Below are 27,928 nucleotides of genomic sequence, written 5' to 3' on the forward strand. Positions count from 1 at the left end.
ACTGAGGGGTACCCTCAGAGATCAGCAAGGGTAGGGATGCAGCTAGTCCTGAACCATGACACCTGTTTAATGGAGCAGTGGGTGTTCATGTTAAATTCTTGGTTTTGGGTGTCACCAAGTGACAGTAAGTTCTAAAGGAGAAGTATGTATTGTTCTAGCAAATTTACCCGGAATTCCTCGGGTCATTAAGGAGGTGCTGAGTGCAGGGGGCTGGCAGGTGTAGGGGGTGCAGGAGTTAGGGTAGGAGCTTGGGCCCAGCAGCTGGTCTGGGGAAGGGGCAAAGGCATGGGGACTGGCCCCAGCTTGCAGCATGCCCCCCCAGACCTGCAGCTGGTCTGGAGGAGTTGAGAGTCTGTGGGCCGGCCCAGGCCTCCAGCTGGCCCTCTGCGTTGCAACTGGCAGGGGGGCATTCTCTAGGAGCTGGCCCCAGCATCTATCTACCCCTCTTTCCCTGCAGACTGTCCAAAGGGGTAGGGGGACCAAGGCTCTGGGGGGCCTCTGGCCCTGTAGTTGGTTGGGGGAGGGCAGGCTCTGGGGAGGGCTGTCTCTGGCTGGCAGCTGGTCCAGGGGGTGAGGGACTGTAGGCTGGCCCAGGCCTTCAGCTGCATCCCCCCAGCAACTGGTCCAGGGGGTAGCATCTGGGTGCTGGCCCTGATACCTACCAGGTCCGCCGCCCTACAGCCTGTGGGGGGGGGGGGGGGCAGAGCCAGGCTTTGGGGGTTGCTCCAGCCTCCAGTAGGCCCCTTGCGGACTGCAGGCTCTCCATAGGGACTTTCAAGACTCCTGGGGGGCTAGTCTCCCCGCTCAGACTGGCCATAATCACTGCCAATAGAAACAGCAGGGGGTAGTGCCTGGGAGAGGTGGGGGACACAGAGCCATGTTAGGGTTGCCAGATGGTTGAAACAAAAATAGTGACCCCCCCCCCCAAAAACAGGAAAAAATGCTGTTGAAGGGGAAAAAAAGGGAGGAGACCAAAGTTGTTGAGCCCCCCCCCCAAAATTAAAATAAAACAGCATTAAAAGCATGTCTCCTTTAAGAGTGAGTGCAGGGATAGGAACAGGGGAGTGGCTGAGCACTAAGACCCAGGGGAGGCAGTGCTTCCCCTAGTCTTTTGGCTGGCAGCCATTTTGTGCCAGCAGCCTTGGGGAACCAGGTAAGCATGGGGCTGGGGTTGGGGGGCTGAGGGTGTTGGGGGCCGGGGAGGGGTTCGGCCGGGTGCTGAGTGTTTGAAGGGTTGCCAGGTGCCCGGCATTTTCACCTCCTGGCTGGGGAAAAAATCAGAAAATAATGGACAGCTCAGGTGTCCGGTATTCTCTGAATTTTTTACTGGACAGGAGGCGAAAATACTGGACTGTCCGGGTGAATACCGGACACCTGGCAACCCTAAGCCATGTGTGTCTCTGGGGAGCTATGGTCAGCCAGACCCTTCGCTCCCACTTTGTCTTGCACCCCCCTCCTACCCAGACTGCCTGTCCCCACTTCGCTTCTGCACTCAACCTGCCAGCCTGCCCACCCCTGGCCTGCTGCGCCACCTTCCCGCCCGCCCAGACACCACAACTCAGGCCCACTCTCCAGCAGCCCCCTCCCACACATCGAACCCCCCATTCTTGGCCTTACCCCAGAGCCTAGTGGGCCCTCAAAATCAACTACCCCGAGGGGAAGTGGGAAGTGTCTTGCTGCTTTTCAGTCAGGGGCCACGTCAGTGAAAGTTGCTTCTCACTTGTGTGCTGTGCTTGACTGATTTTTCTGTGGGTCAGTGGCCCACAGAAGGTTCCCTACCCCTGTTCTATCCCTTTTATGTTGAAATTCCAGGATTTAATTGTGAAGAAATTGACAAATATTCTCTCTCTGGTAGTCTCTTCCAAGAAGATCACGTGATCTCTTAGTTTGGAGGCTAAACTTATTTCCACACACAAAGTGAAGTGTTTTCTTCTCTGCCCAAAGTCACTGCACATGGTGGAACATGGCCCCTGCCAGGTCCCCACTACAAGTTCCGAAGGACATCTGCATACATGGATTAGCAGGTTTGGTCCTGCTCTCACACGGTGTCAGTATGTCCTCGAGTTTTCTGGGGAGTTCTGCAAACATTTCTCATGTAAACAGTTTGGTTTGCTAAAAGGTTGGGTTTCCCTGGCAGGGGTCACATTACACATTGCAGATCAAGGCAACAGTGGAATTTAGGGTTCACTAGGATTTGCTTTTGGACTTTCCAGAGCTTTGACATTACACAGGAACATGGTTAAAATCCCATCTAAATGGCAAAATGGAGCTGTTTGGTAATCAGGTCTCCAGATGGGGTCTTGTATGTGGCAGCCTCTCGAGGAGGGATCTCAGACTCCTGGTCTGGGGGCCATCTTTGACCCAACCACTTCCCCAGTCCAGCCTGTGAAGTAGTTTGAAAAAGTTATTTAATCAGACCTGCGCAGCTGCTGGCCTAGGAGCCTGGGCCAGCTACTTACCCTCACATGTGGCTCCCAGCCACACCCAGGCCCACGGTGCCCACATAGGCCCAGTGGCAGAGGGCGCTGCGAGGTCCAGGAACCACACTGGCCAGGGAACTGCCCAAGCTGAGGCGCTTTTGCAGCCAGCAGGGCAGGGCTGGTGGGTTTCACTTTTGATTATCCTTGGTGGGGATCTCAGTGTGAAAGCACAGATGTTAGTAGGGGAGAGGGGGAGCATGGGTGTTAGCTGGGGAGGGAGCACGCATGTTAGTGGGTGGCGGGGGAGGCATCCCAGCATGAGGACATGGGGGTGTCAGGATGAGGAATCAGTTTCATGTCTTTTGTAGGATCCTGGACTCTGTCTGGACACAGGGGGAGACACTATCAACTTGCCTGTCGTGTATTGCCCACCAGTGAGGCCGACTGCCACCGTGGGCCAGGGGCTAAGGTGTGGGAGGGAATTGGTCCATGCCCTGGGAGGGGGCACTTTGGGCAGAAGGGGCAGACTGCAGCATAGGACCCTGGCTCTCAAGCGCCATGTGGAGTGGCGGAGCAGTGCACCAGTACTCTGGTGGCAATTCAGAGGGGGCTAGGTCTCCAGCTTCCATCACTGTCATGGTAGCGACAGCTGGGAGCCCCAGACTCTTTGAGTTGGGGATGTACAATCCCAGTTAATTAGTTACATTTAACTGGTGGGGTCCTGTGGGTCCTGGTACGAGTGGTACTCACCAATTCACTGGTTAAGTGGGGACATCCCTGCTTTGAAGTGCCAGGCCATGGGCCAACTGCCCATTTAGTCCCCCCTATTGCTGGGCTGGTGGCCAACCCCGAGTGCCCAGAACTCATGAATCATCCTTCCACTCCCCTCCAGGAGAGAATGGCTTCTTGAAATCACAGAGAGAAATATATGTGGGTGTCTTTATTTGGCATCTGGAGTGAGAGACTGAAAGTCTGCCATTAAAAAAACAAACAGAAACAAAAAAGGCATCTGGGATTCTCTTCTAATGCCCTGTACTGACAAACCAGCACAGTCTACTCAAAGCGATCACTGGTACAGCAGGGCACAAGGCATCAGGTAGGGAAGTTCCCAGATTTGGCTTAATTCTAATGCTGTGGGTGGGACTTTCCAGAAAAAAAAAGGAAAGAAAAGACAAAGCCCAGTGATCATGGCGCTTGAGATAAGGCCAGGAGAGTTGGCATCACAGATCTCTAGTCAGTTTCACAAAATGAGTAAGTGGTTTCCCAGCTTGCACCTCTGGATGGCACAGCTCTGCACACACCTCTCCTGGGCACAGGGCAAGCTGGCAGTGTCATGGAGCTAGCAGTTGGAAGCCACTGTAGCCCCCCTGCATTGCCAGTGGGGGTGGCAGGGCTCTCAGAGAGTTTTAAATCACTCAGGGGCAGCAGGCTGGGCTGGGGGATGTATGGGAGGGGACACTTGAGCCAGCAGGAGGGGCTAGAGCGAATGTGTGGAGACCCCTGGATCCTGCTAGAGGGGCTGCCCACTGGTCTACTAGGAGGGTTTGAGGACTGGCCCTGGCCCTAATTGAGTTGGAGACCCCAGCTCTAGAGAGAGTAGCAAGACGTGAGACATAGTCTATCCCCTGCATACAGACAATGGAGCCTAGTGACGTTAATGTGAACAGGCCAAAACAGCAGCATAAAGGCGCCTCTCGGAGCTAGTGTTGGGTTCCCACCTGACAGCCCCCCTGCCTCACATGGATCAAGTTGAGGTGACATTGGAGAGGCCAAACCCAAGGCTTTCAGTCACAGGGTGTTGTCAGTCTGTACACTGGCTTCTGTCCAAATATCCAGCAGGTTGAACCGGCTCTCTTGGGAAAACAGCCAGTTGTTGAAATCCCAGGTGCCCAACAGTCTCATTCCAGTAAGTTTCCATGTTTGCACATCCTGGTTAAGAACAGGAACCTCTATTTGGTGTATGGGTGGTAAACGTATGTAGCTACGAAAGTTCGGTGACCTACCTCCTGTTGGTAACACCCTGTGTTTTCCTGGTCCAGTGCCAGATTGTGAACATAAATTCCCACTCTCACTTCTCAGCCTCTTTCTACATTTTGAAATCTCTTTCACTGCATGGACGCTCATGGGAATCCTGGTTTCACAGTTTGAAACAACCCCATTATATTCCCTATCTGCATGTTTTCTCCTGCATCCCTTACCCAGAGTCCTGCTCTATTGAGAGACCAACAGTGAAAGCAAAGGAAACACAAACAAACAAAGAAACAAAGTGTGAGAAAATAGCAAAGGCAATTTTGTCTTAAATAGCATATGCAACTTGCAAAATAATAGTTCAGAGATGAGAGATCTTAAAAACACAGTTTCAGTGTCAGCAACGTCTCCCCACTCCTGTTTCCACCCCCAGAGTGGACTTCACTGTGCTGAAAGTTCCTGGGCAGTGTTCGGGACAACAGAGACAGCGGTTGGTCTGCATGCTCAGGGAGGTACAAAACTAATGTGCAGCTTTTGTGATGGCTTCGTTCCAGTTACTTGATTAGCTTTTAGTTGCACCAGGTCTTCGTGACATTGCTTGTGTGAATAGCCAGGCAGAGCTGGAGCCCTGCCTATACTCATTAAACAAACTGAATCTTGCTAGTGCTTAAGAAGAGAGAGGAGATATGCAAGTTATTCAGACTGGTGCCCCAGATGAGTGAAGAGAGCCTGTTAGAGATAGGCATGTCGCAAAAAGTTTCAGTTTTTACCGGAATCTTAGGAAGAGGAAGTCCAGAAACTCTGGCTTTCAAAATATTAAACCTCCCTATGTGTTAGGCAATTCTGTCCCCTTTTATCATTGCTTTGGCAGGTGGTTTAATATTTAACTTGTATTCACCTCTTTTCTTCCAAGAACAAAATAGTTCAGACAGTAATGATATAATTTAGTTACGAACTTTTGATTGAAATTAAACAAACTGATAGTCAGTAAAAATAATTTTCTTTTTAAGTACTGTAAGAAGAGCTATCAAAGGAAGACAGCTGTGTTGAGACAACACAGATTATACATCACAGTAAATTCAATGGGTATATATTTTTCAGAAAAGTTGCATCATTTTTTATTCTATTAATTCCATTTGGCCTATCTTGTTTGAATATTTCAGTTGTTAGTTGAAGGCAGGCAGTAAGTTATTTTATCTCTTTTAATTCTTTTATTTTGATGAACCATATTTCTATAGATAATATTTGTTTAAAATGCCACATTAAAATTCATTACAATTATTTATTGGCTGCTGGCAGAAATATTTTAAACAGGTGTTTTTAATTTCAGGAAATCAGAACATTACTCTAAATTTATATTAATTGACATTTGGGGGATATTCTCTGAAACAACTCCTGCATTATTTTTAAAAACATCTGTCTAATAAAAATCACATTTGCTAAGCTAATATGGTACAACAGAGTACAGGGCCAGGAGACCCTGAAACTATACATCCAAAATCATTCACAAACTGTTTTTCTTAGACCAAGAGCTTGTGAATGATTTGTCCTGAATATTCAGTATTTCTTGTTTTATTCGTTTGGATAGTTTGGGTTGGCTTTAAGACATCGTGGGAGTAATTTCTGTTTATATTTGAAAGTAGGTAAGAATGAGGCTATGTGTACACAACTACTTGGGCTGGCAAATCTTATGTTGCTCAGAGGTGTAAGAACCCCCACCCCCCCCGTTGAGTGACATAAGTTACACCAGCATGAGTAGTACGGTGGGGTGCTCTGCACTATGTTGGCAGGAGAGTGTCTCCCACTGGCACAGCTCCCACACCTCTGCGAGGGTGTTTAATTGTTCTCTGGTCAGCATAGAGCAGCTCCCCCAGAACATTACAGTTGACTATAGAACTGAAAAACTGCTTTTGGGCAGGTCTGAAGGGTGCTTATCATAACGCGTGTGTTGCAGGGAACATAAGAACGGCCAGACTGGGTCAGACCAAAGGCCCACCTAGCTCAGTGTCCTGTCTGCCCACAGTGGACAGTGCCAGGTGCTCCAGACTATTTTCACTAGTAAAGCTTGGATAATTGAAAGTGAAAACAGAGTGTGCATGGGAAGAGCTCATTCTTATAATTCAAAGAAGTATCTGTGGAAGTTGTTTTGTTATTTCATCAGCTCTAGTTTTTATTATCAAATGCAGAACATTAATGCACAGACATACAGGCACTCCCTGAGGCTATATCTACACTACAGATTTTTTTTTGAAAAACGGCCATTTTTTCTGAAAAAACTTCACTTACGTCCACACTCCAATTGCGTTCGTTCGAAAGAAAATTGAAAGAACAGAGGGGTTTTTATAGTGATAGAAATGTAGCCGTGTTAGTCTGGTGTAGCTGAAACAAAATACAGGACTACCGTATATTCCGGCGTACAAGACGACCTCTGATGTTAAAAAACATCCCCCCAAAATCGGGGGTCGTCTTGTACGCCGGATGCACCGCCGCCGGAGCCCCTCCGCGGCTTTGAAAGCCTCGGGGGAAGCCGGCGGGGGGGCATCCCAGGCGCGCATGGGCTGCCCCCCCCCCCGGAGCCCCTCCGCGGCTTTGAAAGCCTCGGGGGAAGCCGGCGGCGGGGCATCCCAGGCGCGCATGGGCTGCCCCCCCGCCGGAGCCCCTCCGCGGCTTTGAAAGCCTCGGGGGAAGCCGGCGGCGGGGCATCCCAGGCGCGCATGGGCTGCCCCCCCGCCGGAGCCCCTCCGCGGCTTTGAAAGCCTCGGGGGAAGCCGGCGGCGGGGCATCCCAGGCGCGCATATGATAAAACTTTTGATATGAGGCAGTGGGTCTGGCCCACGAAAGCTCATCATCTAATAAACCATCTTGTTAGTCTTTAAAGTGCTACATAGTCCTGTATTTTGTTTAAGGGGTTTTTATGACATTGGTAAACCTCTTTCTATGAGGAAGAAGCCTTTTTGTGAAAGAGCTCTTTTGGAAAAAGGCGTGTGTGGATGGGGCAGAGGGAGTTCTTTCAAAAGAAGAGGAAGGAGGAAAAAGCACAGGTGCCCTGGTGGCCATTCTGTCCATAGTAATCACAGCTTACACGTGTGACAGCGTCCATTCAGTGCGGAGACTATCTTTTGAAAAAGCAGATCGCTTTTTCAATGTGCTTTGGCAGTGTGGATGCTCTCCTTTGGAAGAAGTTTTTTTGGAAGATCTTTTCAGAAAAAAGCTTCTTCCAAAAGAAGCTTGTAGTCTAGACCTAGCCTGAGTGACAAACATTCGATTGATGAACGTCCACACATATCGACCTGCAGCTTCATCTGCAGCCTACGGTAGCAGGCAAGAGGCACAGGTGGTGACGAGCAGGGCAAGTGCTGTCTGGAGGACTCCAGAGGAGCAGGGGGTGGTCACACTACCAGCAACTGGGGAGAAGTGGTGCTTGGAAGGGGAATCTGCCATTTCTTTCCATCTGTTGGCTGCACAGCTGCCCCCTGTTCTTCTTGAGACCGCGACCCCACATTCACTGCCTATTGCTGAATGGGGGCTGGGTATAGCCTGTGGTGGGAGAGTAGCCGGGGTCTGGGACTAGCTGCAGGAGCCAGCACAGAACCTGCAGGGATGGTGGTGGCAGCTGGGGGAAGCCATGAAATCACCTTCAAAATCTCCACCTACCTCCTCATCCTCCTCTTATTAAATCTGCATTTCTTCAAGCACTAGCACTCAAAGGTAAATAAAAAGACTATTTCTATTTCCCAGTGCAAATAGACAATATTTCAGCTACCTTATATGTTGTTTCTATGGGAAATTGCATTCTGAGTTCCAAACAACTGACTTACAAACACGCTTTTGGAACACAACACACTGGGGACTTCCTGTACTGCAGAGTTGGTGAAGAATTATGAGGACATCTAGCGGCTGATGTCCCTAAGTACATACTGAGGTAACTGCTGTTTGAGGCCACTCTCTAGAAAGTACACCATGCAGAAAATGAAGACAGTATTTGAATCTTTACAGCAAATATCTGCAGATGACAAACCCTACCATTGTTCATGTTAGTTCAAAAGTGGAAACTCAGAATGTGCTTCTTGTTCACATGACATGGCCCCATTTCAGTTGTGAAATGTGTCTGAAAAGATGAATGCTACGAGGTATTCACCCAAGATACTGGTGATAAAAAATGGGTGTGCGCATGGGTCTATTGAGAACAGGATTTCTTCTCCAATATGGGTTGTTAGGTGAAGGATTAACTTTTTTCCTTTGGAATAGCTATGCCTTTAGCACCTGTGACCCAGAAACAACAAGTAGTCCTGTGGTACCTTAGACACTGAGGGTGCATCTACACAGCAGGGCTTAACTCAAAATAAGCAGTGCAAATTGAGCTACGTCAATTGTGTAACTTATTTCAAAATAGCTTATTTCGAAATTGGGAGCATCTACCCAGCACTTAATTTGAAATAGAGTACTCTTCCTCTGACTTCCCATACTCCTCATACAATGAGGGTTACAAGAGTTGGAGTAAGAAGTTCTCCAGCTCGACAGTACTTCAACATTATTTTGAAATAACTGCCTGCTGTGTAGATGCAGACTAAGTTATTTTGAAATAACACAAGTTATTTCAAAATGATGTTGCTGTGTAAAAGTATCCTATCAGCTTTATTAGGGCATAAGCTTTCATGGGTGAAACCCACTTCAGTTCATCTGATGAAGAGAGTTTTACCCACTAACACTTATACTCCAATAAATCTGTTAGTCTCTAAGGCTGGGGTGGGCCATAATTTTTGGTAGGGGCCACTCCAAGATTTTGAAAGTGGTCAAGGGTCAAACTCTTCTGTGGAGGATGTGTGGGGTCTAGGATGGAGGCTGGGTACTGAAGGGCACATGGAGTAAGGGACTGGGGTGCTGGAGATGGTGTGAGGTCTGAGAGGGAGTTTGGGTGTAGGAGGGGGTTTAGACCTGGGTCAGGGGAATGGAGTGCAGGATCTGGGAGGGTGTTTGGGTGCTGGAGAGAATTCTGGCCTGGGGGAGGTGTGTTGGAGGGGGTATAGGGTCTGGGATGGAGTTGTGACTTGGGACAGAGGGTGCAGAGGGTTTGGATGGTGACCTGGGGGAAGGGGTTCGGGTGCAGGAGGGGCAGCGGTGCTAGAGACAGGCTGTAGCCGGGAGGCACTTACCTAAGTGTCTCCTGGCCAGCAGCCCTGTAGCATCCCCAAAGCAAGCTGAGCTCCCTACCTGCTACAGCCCCAGATCACTCAGAGCTGCAGGCTATTCCCTGCATGTGGTTCTCAGCTCTGGGAGGGGGGAAAAGACTTGTGCTGCCCCCATCTCCCAGGCCAATCTCTCAGCTCCTATTGGCTGGTTGTTTCCAGTCAATGGGAACTGAGTGATTAGCAAGGGTCAATTCACATTGGCTGGTTCTTTCTGGCCAATAGGAACTGAGGATTGGGCTGGGGGTGGGGAGATCACACAAAGCTTCCTCCTCGCTCCAGAGCATAGAGCTGCCAGACTGCATTTTAAATCCACTGCAGCAGTGTGCCTGAGGGGCCTGGCAGGGTGGTCCGTGGACTAGATCCAGCCCCTGGGCTGTATTTTACCCAGCCCTGCTCTAAGGTCATGTCTACACTAGGAAATTATTTTGAAATAATAACTCCCAAAATAACAAAATCAAAATAGTGTGTTCCCACTACAGGGAAGCATCAACATTAGTCTAAGGTAGGCTCTTGTAATGTGGATGCACTACCTCAACTTAGAGCCCCAGAGAACACTGGGAAGCAATTAGTTTGAATGACTCTGGGGAATAGTTATTCCAAAATAGAAGCAGTGGAGTGTCCACATTACTGCTATTTTGAAATAAGTATATTGCAATGAGCACTATGCCTTGTGGAAAGCAGAAGTTATTATTTTAAAATAACGAGCCCCTTATTTCAAAATTATGGTTTTGATAGTATGGATGCTCCTGTTTTTATTTTGAAATAATTCCCTAGTGTAGACCAAGGCTAAAGTGCCACAGGACTTCTTGTTTTTGTAGATACTGACTAACACAGCTACCCCTGTGAGACTGTGCCTCAAAATGCACTGTTCCCACAAAAACAGGATGGAGTCTGGTGATACCTTAAATCATAACAATTTTATGATTGCGTAAGCTTTCACTAGTTGCAACTCACTTAATAAATGGGTGAAGGGAAAATAAAAGAAATAGATAGTAGGGATAAAGAGATGGGAATCTTATAGTAGAACTAATTTAATGAGGGTGGATATCATAGAATCATAGAATAATAGGACTGGAAGGGACCTCAAGAGGTCATCGAGTCCAGCCCCCCGCCCTCAAGGCAGGATCAAGCTCCGTCTACACCATCCCTGACAGATGTCTATCTAACCTGTTCTTAAATATCTCCAGAGAGGGAGATTCCACCACCTCCCTTGGCAATTTATTCCAATATTTGACCACCCTGACAGTTAGGAATTTTTTCCTAATGTCCAATCTAAACCTCCCCTGCTGCACTTTAAGCCCATTACTCCTTGTCCTGTCCTCAGAAACCAAGAGGAACAAATTTTCGCCTTCCTCCTTGTGACACCCTTTTAGATATTTGAAAACCGCTATCATGTCCCCCCTTAATCTTCTTTTTTCCAAACTAAACAAGCCCAGTTCATGAAGCCTGGCTTCATAGGTCATGTTCTCTAAACCTTTAATCATTCTTGTCACTCTTCTCTGTACCCTTTCCAATTTCTCCACATCTTTCTTGAAATGTGGCGCCCAGAACTGGACACAGTACTCCAGCTGAGGCCTAACTAGTGCAGAGTAGAGCGGCAGAATGACTTCACGAGTTTTGCTTACAACACACCTGTTGATACAACCTAGAATCATATTTGCTTTTTTTGCAACAGCATCACACTGTTGACTCATATTCAACTTGTGGTCCACTATGATCCCTAGATCCCTTTCCGCCATGCTCCTTCCTAGACAGTCGCTTCCCATCTTGTATGTATGGAACTGATTGCTCCTTCCTAAGTGGAGCACTTTGCATTTCTCTTTATTAAACCTCATCCTGTTTACCTCTGACCATTTCTCTAACTTGCTAAGGTCATTTTGAATTATGTCCCTATCCTCCAAAGAAGTTGCAACCCCACCCAGTTTGGTATCTGCAAACTTAATAAGCGTACTCTCTATCCCAATATCTACATCATTGATGAAGATATTGAACAGTACGGCTCCCAAAACAGACCCTTGAGGAACTCCACTTGTTATCCCTTTCCAGCAGGATTTGGAACCGTTAACAACAACTCTCTGACTACGGTTATCCAGCCAATTATGCACCCACCTTATCGTGGCCCTATCTAAGTTATATTTGCCTAGTTTATCAATAAGAATATCATGTGAGACCGTATCAAATGCCTTACTAAAGTCTAGGTATATGACATCCACCGCTTCTCCCTTATCCACAAGGCTCGTTATCTTATCAAAGAAAGCTATCAGATTAGTTTGGCATGACTTGTTCTTCACAAACCCATGCTGGCTATTCCTTATCACTTTATTACCTTCTAAGTGTTTGCATATGATTTCCTTAATTACCTGTTCCATTATCTTCCCTGGGACAGACATTAAACTCTGTAGTTTCCTGGGTTGTTCTTATTCCCCTTTTTATAGATGGGCACAATATTTGCCCTTTTCCAGTCTTCTGGAATCTCCCCTGTCTGCCATGATTTTTCAAAGATCATAGCTAAAGGCTCAGATACCTCCTCTATCAGCTCCTTGAGTATCCTGTGATGCATTTCATCAGGATCTGGTGACTTGCTGACATCTAAGTTTCCTAAGTGATTTTTAACTTGTTCTTTGTGTATCCTATCTTCTAAACTTACCCTCTCTCTGCTTGTATTCACTACGTTAGGCACACCTCCAGACTTCTCGGTGAAGACCGAAACAAAGAAGTCAATGAGCATCTCCGGCATTTCCAAGTTCCCTGTTACTGCTTCTCCCTCCTCACTAAGCAGTGGGCCTACCCTGTCCTTGGTCTTCCTCTTGCTTTTAATGTATTTATAAAAGGTCTTCTTGTTTCCCTTTATGCCTGTAGCTAGTTTGATCTCATTTTGTGCCTTTGCCTTTCTAATCTTGCCCCTGCATTCCCATGTTGCTTGCCTATATTCATCCTTTGTTAGTTGTCCTAGTTTCCATTTTTTATATGACTCCTTTTTTATTTTGAGATCGTGCAAGATCTCCTTGTTAAGCCAAGCTGGTCTTTTGCCATATTTTCTATCTTTCCTACACAGCGGAATTGTTTGCTTTTGGGCCCTTAACAACGTCCCTTTGAAATACTTCCAACTCTCCTCAGTTGTTTTTCCCTTCAGTCTTGCTTCCCATGGGACCTTACCTACAAGTTCTCTGAGCTTATCAAAATCTGCCTTCCTGAAATCCATTACCTCAATTGTGCTGGTCTCCCTTCTATGAATAAGACGTTGAGAATCATAGAATACCAGAACTGGAAGGGATCTCAAGACATTATTAAGACCTGTCCCCAGGCCTCATGGCAGGACGAAGCATCATCTAGATCATCCCTGACAGGTGTCTGTCCAACCTGCTCTTCAATATCTCAGTGATGGAGATTCCACAACCTCCCTAGTCAATTTATCCCAGTGTTTAACCCCCCCCCCCTCCCCGTCAGGCAGGAAGTTTTTCCTAATGTTCAACCTAAATCTCCCTTGCTGCAGTTTAAGCCCATTGCTTCTTGTCCTATCCTTAGACCAAGGAGAACAATTTCACCCTCTCTTCCCTGTGACATCTTTTTAGATATCTGAAAACTGCTATCATCTCACCTCTCAATCTTCTCTATTCCAAACTAAACAAGTCCAATTCCTTCAGCTTTCCCTCATAGTTCATGTTCTGTAGACCTTTCATCATTCTTGTTGCTCTTCTCTGGACCTTCTCCAATTTCTCCACATGTTTCTTGAAATGTGGTGCCCAGAACAGGACACAATACTCCAGTTGAGGCCTACTCAGCTTTGAGTAGAGTGGAAGAATGACTTCTCCTGTCTTGCTCACAACACTCCTTTTAATGCATCCCACAATAATGTGTGCTTTTTTTTTTTGCAACAGTGTCACACTGTTGACTCATATTTAGCTTGTGATCCACTCTGACCCCTAGATCTCTTTCTGCAGTACTCCTTTCTAGACAGTTACTTCCCATTCTGTATGTGTGAAATGGATTGTTCCTTCCTAAGTGGAGCACTTTGCATTTGTCCTTATTAAACTTCATCCTATTTACCTCAGACCATTTCTCCAGTTTGTCCAGATTGTTTTGAATTATGACCCTATCCTCCAAAGCACTTGCAACCCCTCCCAGCTTATCACCTGCAAAATTAATAATCATACTCTCTATGCTAATATCTAAATCACTGATGAAGATATTGAACAGAACCAGTCCCAAAATAGACCTCTGTGGAACCCTACCGGTTATGCCCTTCCAGCATGATTGTGAACCGTTAATAACTACTCTCTGACAACGCTTATTCAAACAGTTATGCATCCACCTTATAGTAGCCCCATCTAAGTTGTATTTGTCTTGTTTATTGATAAGAAGGTTATGTGAGACTGTATCAAATGCCATATTAAAGTCTAGGTATATCATGTCCACCGCATCTCCCTTATCCACAGGACTTGTTATCCTATCAAAGAAAGCTATCAGATTGGTTTGACATGATTTGTTCTTTACAAATCCATTCCTGTTTTTACCTATCACCTTATTATTTTCCAGATGTTTGCAGATGGATTTCTTAATTGCCTGTTCCATTATCTTTCCTGGCACAGAAGTTAAACTGACTGATCTGTAGTTTCCTGGGTTGTTCTTATTTCCCTTTGTATAGATGGGCACTAGATTTGCCCTTTCCCAGTCTTCTGGAATCTTGCGCAACTTCTGTGATTTTTTTTCATACCTAAAGTGGAAATTATTTATGGTAATGAGTCATTCCCAGTCTCTATTCAGACCCAATCTGATGGTGTCAAATTTGCTCATGAATTCCAATTCAGCAGTTTTACGTTGCAGCCTGCTTTTGATGCTTTTTGCTTTAGAATGCAACTTTCAAGTCAGTAACTATGTGCCCAGGGGGGTTAAAATGCTCCCTCTTGATGTCTGATTTGTGTCCATTTGTTCTGTTGTATAGAGACTGTCCAGTTTGTCCAAAGTGCATGGCAGAGGGGCATTGCTGACACAAGATGGCACAGATCACGTTAGTGGATATGCAGATGAATGAGCCTTTGATGATGTGACTGATGTAGGTAGGTTCTGTGATGGTGTTATTAGGGTAGATGTGTGGACAGAGCTGGCAATGCAATTGGTTCCTGTGTTAGTGTATTTGTTTTTGGGTGTGTGGCTTCTGGTGAGTGTGTGTTTCCAGCTGAGGGGCTGTCTGTAAGCAAGGAGTGGCTTGTGTTCCAAGGACTGTGAGAGCTGTTATTCTTAAGGTGCTACTGGACTCCTTGCTTTTGCTGAAACAGACTAACATGGCTGCCTCTGAAACCGGTTCTTACAGAACAAATGAGATTGGGAGTTCTAGAGACCAGGGTCCATCTGAAAGTGAATCAGGGCTGTTGATCCCTTTCTAATGACATCTGAAAGGCAGAAGGGGAAGGGTAGATTTGTTTCTCTCCTAATACCTGTGAGATGGTTTCAGAGGAAGCCACTGCAGATTTGGCATATTTTCTGTGCAGCTCCTTGGTATTTCTAAATGTTTTGTGATCTCAGTGAAGCACAAATCTTATTTGAATGTATGCTAGAAAATCCCATGTGCGTAGGAACCCCTGGAGCCCAAACCAGCATAGTACCTAGTAACTGTAGGAAGTGGTGAGTTTTGGATATGCTATCTGATTTTTCAAATCTGAAAATAACAGCAGTATGCAGTTTCAGAATGACCTCCAAATCAGCATATCCAGATAGATTTAAAGCTTTTTTGAGGAGCTAATCAGAGTCAGCTCAACCTGCACATCATCTTATTGTAGTCAGTGTCTGTTCTTTGGTCTTCAAAATTTGCACAAAGTTGGGGTCAGGTTTAGTGAAATTTGCCTGGGATTATCCACCATGAGTTCAGGAAAACCTACTTTTGCTTCTACTTTGTGCATTAGAAAAATAAATAAAAGTCCAATAATAACAACGTCTTGTATTTAGCTTATATTTATAATCACTGCAGTTGAGTTATTTCTATTATCTCCCAAGAATTTATACTGTGCTTTTTACCATGGCAGGGGCAGACTGGCCTGGCGGGATACCAGGAATTTCCTGGTGGGCCGTTGTCCAAAGGGTTGGCTGGCAGTTGCTGGAGGAGGAGGGGAATAAACCTGGCAAGCCATTCCTGGGAGCAGGGCTGGCTCTAGGAACCAGTGAAGGAAGCACGTGCTTGGGCCAGCAAGTTTTCAGGGGCGGCATTTCAGCCTGCAGGAAGAGCAGGCGGGGAGCCTTGCGGAGGCCGCCCAGAACTGGGAGCCCCGTGCCCGGCTGCTTGGAGCCTGTACCTGGTTCCAGGGCACTGGGGGCTCTGCACAGGCAGCCACAAGGTACAGCCCCTGCTGGGGTGCTTCCTGGAGGGTGGCACAGGGCGGCTGCGGCTGCTGCTGGTGACGCTGAGCCCGGTGGCCTATTCTTTACCTTCGAGTGAGTGTGGCTCCCGCCCGTGTGCTCCCTCTGGCCGGCCACTTCCCTGCCCATGGGCCCCCCCTGGCTGCCCCATAACTCCCCTGCCTGTGAACCCCCCCTTGCCCAGCTGTCTTCCCTGGTCTGTGTGCCCAGGCCCACTGTCCTGCGACCCTTCCCCCACTACCTCCTCCCTCTCTTCTCCTCCCCCGGCTCAGCCTCTGCCCAGCAATCCCGCACCCCACCTCCTGGCCCACTGCAACCCTGCTGGGACCCTGTCTCCTCTTCTCCCCCCCCCACCTGGATCCCCATCTCCCATTTGGCTCTCTAAACAATCGCCCTTCCCCCTACTCTCGGGGCCCTGAACCCTCTCCTCCCCTCCCCCACACCTTCCCAGGAACCTAACCCCTGGTGTGTCCTGACAACCTCAACCCTGCCTGGGACCCAGGTGATTCTCCCTCCCCCTTTGTCTGAGGAAGGGGGACTGGGAACACCCCAGTCCCCAAGTCCCTTCCTGTCTGGGGCAGGAGAGCTTTATTAAAATTGGAATTGTGATCCCATTTAAATAGGCTTTGTTTTAAAGAATATACCTTTAAAATTAAATTAAAAATTATGGCCTAAATTTATCATAACCTATTTAAATAACTTATGAAGTAAATTTAAAAATTAAATAGAACATGTGTCCTGTCAACTTTTAAAGAAATTCTACCAGTTCACTAGTGTAGGTTGCTGTGTAAGCATCCAGAACTAGTGTTTACATCAGCAGTAGCTTCTTCTGCAGGTGAAGAGAGAATGTTTTTATCACTTTGGTTTATTCAGCTAGTTCAATTCAATGATTAGTTCATTCAGTGTTGCAAAACCGAGAATTGATGAAGCAGAAAAACTTGTTTTCCTCTTCTTTCAGTAAAAAACTGGTTATGAGAGTGTTCTAACATCTTGAAGAACATGATGACTAGAATCGATCTCTTAAATTCACTATGGATATTTCCTTTGTTTAATAAATTAATTTTAGATGCAAAATGTGTTTGGATATTTTTTTGTTATGTGTCCTTCACATTTAAGGTAGTTTTATTTCATACAAAAATTAAATGCTGGTTTTGTTTATTTTAAATAGAATTTCCGTCCATACAGAAGTAGATGCAAATCATATGTTTTAAAAAAAGTAGCCACCACTTAACAAATAATAAATGGGGTAAAACCTGTCTCTTAAGTGTTCCTATTACACACCATTTTGTAATAGAATAAAAATGTAAAAATTAAGAATCTGATTACATGTAAGTTACACAATTATTTGGGCATTTATTTAGTTGGTAGCTGTACTGAGTGTATTCTCCTGGTTAGTAAATAGAAGCACCAAATTTGGCATAAAGGTTATATTTAGTTGTAAATCAACATGTTTTAAAGGTTGCTAATCAATAAGACTCAACCATCCTTTAGGAACATATTTTAAAAGTATAATTTAAATTATTAATTGCTCATTTAAACAAAGGTTTTCTGCTTGCCGGTTTAAGTCATGATTAAAATTAGAGATTTAAATCAAAGCTATTTAAATCAATCCATCCTGCTTCAGAGGCTGTGTGGTCTGTCCCTGAAGGAGAAAGCACAGGGCTGCGCTCATGGAATAGGTCCTAGGCTAGTGAGGTTTTGTTCTCTGGTGCCTGTCTTGTTCTGGACAGTTGAGCTGGGAAGTTGAAAGAAAAGTTCTTTTAATCCTTTTGAACTGTCTCATTGTATAGTGAGGCTGATTCTTGTCCATAGACACTAAGGGTTGGACAGCTTATGTGTTGGGGTTGGAGTCTGAGTGATTATAAGGCTTCTAATAATAAAATCCCTTTGCAGAGTGAGGAGTGGGACCGGACTCCAGAACTAGGTGATGTGAACAGCTGCATGCTTCGGAAGTCTTTAACTGACTTGCTGTGGATGAACCTGCCCTCCCATTGTCCTCACATGGGGAGTCCCTGGTGCTCTCCTACGAGATGAAAATGCCTCAGGGTTTGGGCTTCCCTTGCAGCATGCCCCACCCCCCAGCAAGCTGCGCAATCTGCATTTGCGCGCGCACCCTCCCTGGACAAAAAGGGGAGATTTTTTGCTTGGGGTGCCAAAAACGTAGAGCTGGCCCTGGATACAGGGAAAGGGGGAGGGACACGCAGGGGTGACGTCATGGGGAGGGCTGTTCTCAACCCATTTCCCGGGCCTATTTTGATTGCCAGTCGTTTGCTGCACCACGGCATGTAATGCTGTACCTATGCACTTGTTGGCTGTCTTTCTCCCTATCCCTCAGTAAGCAGGAATTGTTTTATTTGATTATTTCTGGAGATGAGTGGTTAGGTGAAGAGCGATCCCTGCTGTTTGTCACCAGGAAGGAGATGCAAAGAGACATCAGGATTGAATAGAAATCTGTGGTTAAAATACTGTGACCCACATTGAATGTTTTCCAGCCTTACAAAATTACAGTGGCTCTCCCACTTGGGACAAGTATTCCTTTTTCACTGTGAGCTTGCTTACCCCCAGCCAGGGATTGGCTTTTCCCCTTCTCTATGTATGTGTTCTGAAGTTGGCATGGCCATCTCCTTGTTCAGCTGGGTGTGCAGCCTGGAGGCCTTTGTGTGACATGTCCCCTTCTCCCTAGAAATGCCATGTGATAATGTGGGTGTGTACCCTACACTCATTAACCAGGGGCAGGCCCTCCCATGGGGGCACATAGGGCAATTGCAACAGTTTCTGCTGAGTGGCTCTGCCAAAAAGCATCTCTTCATTGGAAGAGGCTTTGGATATGCACCATGCAGGTTCCGTGTGAGGTCACTTGGTCCCAGGACCTGCATGAGGCATAATAAAGCCTCTGCCAATGAAGTGATGCTGCCGTGGCTTTCCCGAGAGCAGACAAGTTGGGTGTGGTAAAGGGGGAAGGACAGGTGCTCCACTGGTGGACAGGAAGGGGCGGTTGGTGCTTCTCTGGGTGGGCAGGGTTTGTGGCCCTGGATGAGGGCAGGGGGCCCAATGATTTCTGCCCTGAGGACTCAAATTGCTTTCAGTGGGCCTGACCAGGATTAACAGGAGCTTGAGCCCAATTGGGGCACTTGGTGGCCCCTGGAGGGATGTCAGGCCTAAATGGTGATCAAATCCAGCTCAGGAGGCCCTGGATCTTCATGGAAGAAGGTGCATGAGGCAGTGGAAAAGGGGCTGGGACAGAAACACGCAAGGGAGGCTTGTTGTCAGAGCTAGCGAACTCTGGGCTAGAAAGAAGGCAGGGAGGACAGGGGTAGCAGAGTCTGGGATGATAGGTAAGTTTTCTTGAGTTGTGAGAAGTTGGAGGGCAGAGAAGCCAAATGTCAGTGATAATAAAGCCTACAGGGTGTGTGTGGGGAGTAGCTGTGGGAAGGGATGTGTTGCTCTGACTGTCCCTGAGGAGGGTGGCTGTGGGCCTTTGAGATTTCTTTGGCTGATCCACAGTGAAGATCCTGTTTCAGGACCAGTGGCTGCTAATAGTCCCCAGCCAGGGAAGCTGAAGATCCTGGAAATTCAGGCACTGCTTTTGGGACTGGAGAGCCCTGAAAGGTGAATGGATTAAAAACGTAGCCTGGGTAGACGCTGGAGGGCTGAGTTATGAGACGAGGTGGCTCACCACAGAACTAGCATGACGGTTGGCAATGCATGCTAGAGAGAAGGAGCTGCTACCCCATACCTGGCCACAAGGGCATGCTCCGGCAGTATGTCCAGTCCCCTACATATCACTAATCAAACACCAGTGGTAAACATGGAACATCTGAAATTCGGGGGTTAAAATGCAGTTGCTGATACAGTGAGCTTCATTACATTTAAAGCTATAATCTACCTTTGTGTGGGCTTCATCAGTCAAACGACAAGGCAGTTCAGCTGCATCAGCAGTATTTCTCGGTTTTTGGTGAGAGAAGGCAGTCTCCAACTCTTGCCAAGAAAACAATGGACTTCTGGTGCTGACTGTGAGCCGTGCTCTGCTTAACCAGTTGCTATCTGATTTCCCCAAAGGAACACATTTCTAGGATGCTACTTGTAGGGACTATAGAGCATGGGTGGGCAGTAATTTTTGAAGGGGGATCACTTCACAACTTTTTGAAGTGGCCTTGGGCCATCCTGGAAGGGGTGGGGGCCTTGGGTGGAAGGGGCAGAGCCAGGACACTTCCATACACCCCCCACCCATAGATCTTGAGTGGCCTCGGGGTGGGGGAGTATGTGAAGTCTTTGCCCTCCCCGAAAGAACTGCCAGCTATTCTGAACATCTGGTGGATCACTCTAAGCACTGTATGCCCCTTGTAGGCCGGGAGGAGACTATGCACTCCCCCTCACACTCAATCAGGGTCTGGGGGTGGGGGAGTGCATGAAGTCTCACCCTGTCCCCGCCCTGTAAGGGGCATGTGGCACCTAGAGCGAACTGTTCAGCACCACATGTCCTTGGTAAAGGAGGAGGCCTAGATTGGCCTGGGGATGGGGTAGAGATAGGGCATCCACAGGCTGGAACCCTACACATGCTATAGGTCCTGATTTATTGGAAGTGAAGATGTGACGTTCGTGTGAAGGACTGGGTCACTCAGGAAAATTAGTGGAACACAAATACTTTAATATCTCACCTGTTGGTCTGAGTCCAGGACAGACTGATGGTGGCAAAAAGTCATCCCACATGATGGCCTTTTGGTGCCTCCCACTCTATGTGACTGGAATTTCCAGGCTGAAAGGATCACTGCTGCCCACACCATAGTTGGTACAGATTGACCCTTGCTGTCACTCTTAGAGTCAATGACAAAGGCTGTGGGCTACAGACAAATTAATTCCTCTTTATATAAATACTGCATTCAGTTACCTATTTGCAGGGCAAAAGTGGTTGTTGCACTTTTCCTGGAACCCTGCTATCTTCAGCTGATGTCTTGGCAACTGAGAAGTGAGCTAGGAAGCAGAACTGCCAGAATTGGTGGGTTAATGACATAGAAGTAACATGGAAAATTCTCTTTCACACACATAATTATCTCTTCCCTGGGAAACTACAGCAGTTTGGGTTGTTTTTCCCAGAAGATTAAAGACTGTAAACTTTCTCTCTGCAAAGAACTGAAGGTAGATGAGTTCTCACCATGCATGAGTTCTCCATTGTTCAATGTTGATCAGACTCACTCTTCTCTCTTACATAGAAGGTAATTAATCACATTCATTTCTTCATCCCAGAAGCCCAAGTGTATCACTGCTCCTGAATTTCACAGAAAGCTCAGTGGAAACAGCAACACCGAAGCATTTGTCTGTCTGACAGCAAAAGCGTTAACTCAGTGATTGAGCAATCTGAAGTTTGCATGACAGCAACAATTAGGGAGGCTATTAAGCAGTAACTATTTATTAAACAGTAACTAAGTACAAAGTCAGTTTGAATCTCCAGGACTAGATAACTGCATCTCACAGTTTTCTTCTGCCAAACCTGTACAAATATGTTGCCATTGATGGTGAGATTTAACATATCTCAAATATTGAGGAGGTTCCAGAGGACTAGAAAAAAGCTAATGTGTCAATATTTAAAAAGAAGAATAAATGGAATGGCCCCATATCTATAGACCAGTTATCTTACCATTGATCCTGGACAAAATCACAGAATGGCTGATTTGGGAATGCCACAAATAAAGAATGTAAGGGTGTTAGTGTAATTATTGTGATAGGTTGTCCTCTCTGAGATGCCAGTGAATGTGCAGAGACATAGCTAAGCCTGCCTGCTCTGCCTGCATGGGCACCCTTGATGCCTATCTTGCTGAGCCAGGCTATTAACCCTCCTCCAACACAGAAACTGGTAGGCCACAGCCAACTGTAGAATGACAGGCTCTGAGATCTGCTCTGTGAAGATTCAGCTTGTCCAGCACCCAGGTATCTACCTCCCTTGGAGTGCAGACCCACAGTGATATCAGGTAGTGATCAACAGCTCGATGTCAGGTTGGCGGTCGGTTTCTAGCAGAGTGCCCCAAGGATCTGTTCTTGAACCAGTTTTGTTCAATATCTTTATTAATGATCTGGATGAGGGGATGGATTGAACCCTCAGCAAGTTCGCAGATGACACTAAGCTAGGGGGAGAGGTAGATATGCTGGAGGGCAGGGATAAGGTCCAGAGTGACTTAGATAAATTGGAGGATTGGGCCACAAGAAATCTGATGAGGTTCAACAAGGACAAGTGTAGAGTCCTGCACTTGGGACGGAAGAATCCCAAGCATAGTTACAAGCTGGGGACCAACCAGCTAAGTAGTAGTTGTGCAGAAAAGGACCTGGAGGTTACAGTGGATGAGAAGCTGGATATGAGTCAACAGTGTGCCCTGGTAGCCAAGAAGGCTAATGGCATATTAGGTGCATTAAGAGGAGCATTGCCAGTCGATCCAGAGATGTCATTATTCCCCTTTCTTCAGCTCTGGTGAGGCCACATCTGGAGTATTGTGTCCAGTTTTGGGCCCTCCACTACAGAAAGGATGTGGACACATTGAAGAGAGTTCAGCAGGGGGCAACCAAAATGATTAGGGGGCTGGAGCACATGACCTATGAGGAGAGGCTGAGGGATTTGGGTTTGTTTAGTCTATAGAAAAGAAGAGTGAGGGGGGGATTTGATAACAGCCTTCGACTTCCTAAAGGGAGGTTCCAAAGACGATGGAGAAAGGCTGTTCTCAGTAGTGACGGATGGACGAACAAGGAGCAATGGTCTCAAGTTGTGATGGGAGAGGTCCAGGTTGGATATTAGGAAAAACTATTTCACTAGGAGGGTGGTGAAGCACTGGAATGTGGAATCTCCATCCCTAGAGGTGTTGACAAAGTCCTGGCTGGGTTGATTTAGTTGGGGTTGGTCCTGCTTTGGGCAGGGGGCTGGTCTTGATGGCCTCCTGAGATCTCTTCCAGCTCTATGATTCTATGATATGAAATTGGGGGAGGAAGGTCTGCTCAGCTTCTTATGTACCTCCTAAATATGAATTACACAAATGGGGTTCTCTTGTAAACAAGAAATAAGTTTACTAATGACAAAAGGTGAATTTTAGGTGGTGAAAGAGGTAACCAACAGAACAAAGTAAATTACTGAGCAAATAAAATAATCAAGCTAAACTTTATATATTCAAGAAACATGCTGTAAAATGTAATATGTTACCCTAACTGCTATTTTAGATAGGATGCAAAGCTTAGAGATCCAATGAGATCTCTTTTCGAAGTGCGCCCCTCATTTGCCTTCCTTTGAGGTGTCTTTAGGAGTCTTTCTTCTGAGGCTGGCAGGCAATGGTGGAGAGTCCCGTTTGCCTTCCATCTCAGCATTAAATAACATTTATGCGAGGCAGGAATTTTTAAAATTTCCTAACTTGACCTCCCCTTCCTTTTAGAGGAAAATTACTATATGTCCAAGATGGTGTCTAGTACTAGGTGACAGAACCACCTGACCTAGCGGTATCATAGCTACACCCCAGGACACCTTTCAGGGAGGAGAGAGATTGGTATTTTCAAAGTAGGGCTGCCAATCACAGTTAACTCATGCAATAAACTCAACAAAATTATGATTAAAAATATACTGTGATTAGTCACACTATTAATTACCAATGGAAATTTATTAAATATTTTGGATGTTTATCTACACTTTTAAATATATTGATTTCAACTACAACATTGTATAGTGTTCACATTATTTTTGCTTATGAATATTTGCACTGTCAAAAACAGATGAAATAGTATTTTTCAGTTCACCTCATACAATTACTATAGTACAAACTCTATATCATTACAATTGAACTTACAAATATAGAATTATGTACAAAAAGCTGCATTCAAAATAAAACAATGTAAAACTTTAGAACCTATAAATCCACTCAGTCTTACTTCTTGTTCGACCAGTCGCTCAGACAAACACGTTTAGTTACAATTTTTCAGGAGATAATCACGTTTCTTGTTTATAATGTCATGTGAAAGAGAGATCAGGGGTTTTCTTGTAGCCAGTGTTGCTAGATATTTATGTGCTAGATGGGTTAATGACGCATGTGTCCCTTTATGCTTCAACCACCATTCCAGCGCACATGGATCCATGCTGAGGATGCGTTCTTCTCAATAATGATCCAACCAGAATGGATCGATGCATGTTTGCTTTCACCATCTGAGCCAGATACCATCAGCTGAAGGTTGATTTGCTTTTTGGTGGCTTGGATTCTGCATTGAAATGTTCTTTTAAGATTTCTGAAAGCATTTTTCTCATCTCAGCCCTCTCCAATTTTGGAAGGCACTTTACGTTTTTAAACCTTGGGTCAAGCACCGTAGCTGTCTTTAGGAATCTCACATTGATTCTTTGCATATTTGTCAAATCTGTGGCAGAAGTGTTCTTAAAAAGAACATCATGTGCTGAGTCATCATCTGAGACTGCTATAACATGAAAAATATAGCAGAATGCAGGTAAATCAGAGCCAGAGACGTACAATTCTCCCCAAAGAAGTTCAGTCACAAATTTAATTAATGCATTATTTTTAATGAGTATCATCAGCATGGCAGCATGTCCTCTGGAATGATGGCCAAAGCATGAAGTAACATTTCTGGCATATAAATACCTTTCAGGGCTGGTGTGACGGGATGGACCAAGCACTGGGGCCCCCTACCGGAAGCCCAGTGGTCCTGCCACACCCTGCACTAGAAAGTCGCAGGCTATATCTACACTTGCGGCTTCTTGCACAAGGACATCTTGCACAGGACATCTTGCAAGAAGTCCTGCCCAAGAAAACATCCACACTGCCATGTGCGAACTGTGCTTTTGTGCAAGAGCGCCCATGGCAGTGTGGATGCTCTCTTGCTCAAGAAAGCTCTGATGGCCATTTTAAACATCGGGCTTTCTTGTGCAAGAAATCCCTGCTGAGCATCCACACTGCCCTCTTGCGCAAGAGCTCCAGCACAAGAGGGTTTATACCTGTTAAAAAAGAGCATAGCGCTTGCACAAGGAGCCCTCTCTTACCACACCGTACTGTAAATTTCCTTGTGCAAGAGCAGGCGGGCAGTGTAGATGCTCTGCGGATTCTTGTGCAAGAACGGCCGTACTTGTGCAATAACCCGCCAGTGTGGACATAGCCATAGAGCATCCCTCCAGGCAAGCTAGAGTGGCTGCAGGACGAACCAGTCAATCAGGGGCCAGGAGGCCTATAAGAAGAAGCTGTAGGACCAAAGTCAGCTCAGTGTCTCTGGAGCCCTGAAGGAGTAACAGGCCTGGTGGAATAGCTGTTTGAGGGAGCAGCAGCACCACACACAGCCCCATGTGGGGAGCCAGTGTGGACTGATGTTGACACTGAGATAAGGCCCTAAGGTGAGGGCAAAGAAACCATCTCCAGGTGGGGAAGTCCCAGAGGCATCACTCTCTCTGGGTATGTCTACACTACAGCGTTATTTTGAATTAACCTATTTCGAATTAGTTAATTCGAAATAAGCTAATTCGAAATAACGCATCTAGGCTTGTGCTTAAAGGGACCCCTCAGGGCAGCCGGTTCTCAGCTTTCCCGCTTGCTTGCCTACCTCACCAAGGGACAGCAAAGTGTTTTCCTCTCTGCCTGCTTCGGTTACTCTCCTTTGGGACACCACTGCAGTTGGCACCATGGAGTCAGGTGCTCATGGTGCTCATGCTGAATGTGTTGCTGCAAGCCTGGCAGCAATTGCTGGAGGCTGCCTGGAACCTTCTGCTGCAGGCCAGCCCCTTGGCCCTCCCCCTGCCTCCACTGGGGGCCCTGGAGGAGCGGCACCCGGACGCCAGCCTGCCCCGCCGCATCTGGCATCTGGACATCAGCAGCGACTGGTGGGACCGTATCGTCCTGGAGTGCTGGGGAGACCAACAGTGGACCCAGAACTTCAGGATGAAGAAGGACACCTTCCTGGAGCTCTGAGAGTGGCTCGCCCCTGCTCTGCAGCAATGGGACACACACATGAAGCCCGCTATTCCCCTCCACAAGTGGGTGGCCATGGCCCTCTCGAAGCTCTCCATGCCGGACAGCTACCAATCTGTTGGGAACCAGTTTGGCGTGGGGAGATCCACCATCGGAGCTGTGCTCATGCAGGTCCGACACTCACTAGCCACTGGGCCAGGACGGGGGGGCTGCAAGGAGGACGTGGGCTGCCCCAGGGAAAATGGGGGGAGGTGGTGTAAGTGCCCTCCCTGGGAGGGGTCGGTCCGTCCCAGCCGCGCTACAGATGGCCTGCGGTGGCCAGGATTGCAGCAGGGGTTGCTCCTGGGAGTGGGGCACGGGGCAGTGGCGGGGAACAAACATTCCCAGCCACCCGGGCACCCCAGTGACCCTTGGGTTTGTGTGTCTCTCTGCAGGGGGTCAAGGCCATCAGCAGGGTGCTGCTCCACAGAGTCGTCTGCCTCACCGACCTGGACGTGGTCATCCAAGGGTTCGGCACCCTTGGCTTCCCCAACTGCGGGTGGGCAATTGACAGGACGCACATCCCCATCTGTGCCCTGGACCACCAGGCCTCCTTCTTCATCAACAGGCAGGGGTACTTCTCGGTGATCCTGCAGGTCGTGTCTGACCACTGGGGCCAGTTCACAGACATCAATGGGGGCTGGTCTGGCAAGGCACATGACGCGCATGTGTACCGCAACTCCTCCATGTGCCAGAGGCTGCACGCAGGGACTTTCTTCTCTGACCGCCATATCAGGGTCAGGGACGTGGACATCCCAGTGTGCCTGCTGGGGGATGTGGCCTACCCCCTACAACCCTGGCTCATGAAGTCCTACATGGGACACCTCAGCCTCTCCCAGAAGGCCTTCAATGCCAGGGTCAGCAGGGCCCACAATGGGGTTCGCACTAGCCGGCTTTTAAAAATGGCGGCGCCGGCTTTATGCTAATGAAGCCCGGGAAATTCAAATCCCGGGCTTCATTAGCAAGTTCGGTATGCATACATTACCCCACTAGTTCGAACTAGCGGGGTAGTGTAGACATACCCTGAGAGACTATGAATATGGCACTGAGCTGAGCCCTTTTTAAGGGTGTATCCTGGTAGGGCTTTTGAATATTTCATATAGAGGTGTGACTTGGTCGAAGGGATGAGTAGGCAAAAAGACTTTTAAAACTCAGGGCATGCGTCTAGACTGTCAAGATTTTGCGCAAAAGCAGTTGCTTTTGCGCAAAAACTTGCCAGCTGTCTACACTGGCTGCTTGAATTTGCACAAGAACACTGACTTTGTAATGTACAAAATCAGTGCTTCTTGCGCAAATACTTTCATGCTCCCACTCAGGTATAAGCCTTCTTGTGCAAGAATACTTGCGCAAGAGGGCCAGTGTAGACAGGCATCTTAATTTTTTGCGCAAGAAAGCCTGATGGCTAAAATGGCGATCGGAGCTTTCTTGCGCAAAAGCGCGTCTAGATTGGCATGGATGCTAAGCACTTTTTGCGCAAAAGTATCCTTGACAATCTAGATGCTCTTTTGCGGAAATACTTTTAATGGAAAAACGTTTCCATTAAAAGTATTTCCACAAAATCATGCCAGTCTAGACGTAGCCAGGGAGTGCAGGCACACACACTCAGTCAGACATGGTCACTTGTGGGAGGTCAATGCCACCGCATTACAGCCAAATACAAAACACCTGTTCTCACTTTCAGAAGCTATTGTACATGAGCTTTGTCTACACTATGCAGCTTAAGCTGAGCACTGTAAACATTGTTTGTCAGCCCTTTTGTCGACAGAATACGTCTCCTCCCTATGAGCAGGATTTGTGTGTAAACAGAAGAGCCCTTCCACTTACAATGGCCATTTACACTGCCACTTGCTGCAGCAAAACTTTTGTCTTTTGGAGAGTTGGGTTTAAGTATCTACACGATCATAAACTCATCCAGGCAAAGTCAGGAATAGCATTACTCCTCATAAAATCGTGAGTATCTGACGTCGAAATCAGCAGCCCTTAAGGTTAACAAGACAGGCTTGGTAGCATGGACGTGTCATATAGAAAATCAACC

General features: G+C 47.0%; 1 long non-coding RNA gene across 1 annotated transcript in view; it reads left to right on the top strand.

Moving 5' to 3' along the window:
- Window positions 1-26,768, top strand: part of LOC142818533 (uncharacterized) — a 32,551-nt gene extending 5,783 nt beyond the window's left edge. Inside the window, exon 3 of the long non-coding RNA XR_012896040.2 lies at window positions 26,289-26,768. This is a non-coding gene — a long non-coding RNA (uncharacterized LOC142818533). The remainder of the gene's footprint in view (window positions 1-26,288) is intronic.
- Window positions 26,769-27,928: the final 1,160 nt, after the last annotated feature.

The sequence above is a fragment of the Pelodiscus sinensis genome, chromosome Z (assembly GCF_052426305.1).
Source record: "Pelodiscus sinensis isolate ZL-2025 chromosome Z, ASM5242630v1, whole genome shotgun sequence".
NCBI classification, from domain to species: domain Eukaryota; kingdom Metazoa; phylum Chordata; order Testudines; family Trionychidae; genus Pelodiscus; species Pelodiscus sinensis.